The sequence below is a fragment of the Cynara cardunculus genome (assembly GCF_001531365.2).
Source record: "Cynara cardunculus var. scolymus isolate 2C chromosome LG 2, CcrdV1, whole genome shotgun sequence".
In the NCBI taxonomy this organism is placed as follows: Eukaryota; Viridiplantae; Streptophyta; class Magnoliopsida; order Asterales; family Asteraceae; genus Cynara; species Cynara cardunculus.
This window is the reverse complement of record NC_037529.1, coordinates 45,232,205-45,233,648: the sequence shown is the minus strand read 5'-3', so window position 1 is coordinate 45,233,648 and position 1,444 is coordinate 45,232,205.

Sequence of the window (1,444 nt, the reverse complement as noted above, 5' to 3'; positions counted from 1 at the left end):
GTTTCTTGTGCAATTTGAAGATGAGGTTGAGATGCAGAGTCTTGTTCAGGCTCTTGAGCTTCCTTGGAGGATGAAACTGGAGGACTTTCTGATATTGGTGCAGCATCTGGTTGAGAATCTTCTAGGGAAGGGGTCGCAGAGGATGAAGGGAGGGGAGTGTCCTCTGTGAGAGGTGTTGTGGAAGGACTTTCTCTGGATGGGCAACTTCTACAGAGGGTCTTTCTGGTTCTGCATCGTCTCCATACCACTCTGTAAACAGTTGCTCGAGTTCTGGGGAGATTGTAGCGTTTGGAGATTTGTTGGCTTGGATTTTCAACTCTTCTGTGAACTTTTGCTTCGTCACTTGAAAAGAATCATCAAATCTTACGTTTGTGCTAACCACCACTATTTGGGTCCTGGGGATGTAGGCTCTGTATGCGGCAGTATCCCACGTATAGCCGATGAAGATTGCATCATCCTCTTTGGGCTCAAATTTTCCCAGAGACTCTTTGTTGTTTAGAACGTAGCATCTACAACCAAACACATGGAAGAATTTTATGTTTGGTCTTCTATTGAATAGAAGTTGATAGGGAGTCTTCTCGAAGCGTTTGACCACCAAGGACCTGTTTTGAGTGTAGCAGGTGGCAGAGACAGCTTCTACCCAAAAGGATAATGGAAGCCCAGAGGCATTCAGCATCGTTCGRGCAGCTTCGACAAGCGATCTGTTCTTCCTTTCCACTACTCCATTTTGTTGCGGAGTCCTTGGGGCTGAGAAGTTGTGTGTGATGCCGATAGAGGCTAGGTATTCTTAGATCACAGAGTTTTTAAATTTTGTACCATTATCGCTCCATAATACCCTGACCTGCAAAGCATGAAGAACTTGCAATTTCTTTAAGAGATTGATTAGTACGCAGGGAACTTGAGATTTCTTTCGAATGAACTCTACCCACGTAAACCTTGAGAATTCATCAATGAGTACAAGGATCTACTTCTTTCCTCCAAGGCTCTGCACAGAGATAGGACCACAGAGGTCCACATGAAGCATCTGCAGAGGTTTGTCATAGGAAGGATCGAACTTGGATTTATGGGAAGACCTTTTGAGTTTCCCCATCTCACAAGTCGAGCATAGATGGTCCTTTTCAAACTTAATGTTAGGAAGTCCCTTGACTAAACTCAAGTTAACCAGTTTGTCAAGAGTATGAAAGTTGAGATGACAAAACCTGGTATGCCAGAGCCAAGCTTCTTCGTTCTTCACAGAGGAGACGAGACAAACTTCTTCCTTGCCATCTAACGAGTCAAAGCACAGAAGGTACAAGTCTCCCCTTCTGTCGGCTCTCATCACTTCTATCAAAGTATCAGCCTTGTACATGATAGATTGTTTGACCTTGAACAGCACATCCAGACCGTTGTCGTAGAGTTGGCTGACACTTATGAGATTGTGTTTAAGCCCATCCACGTAAGAGAC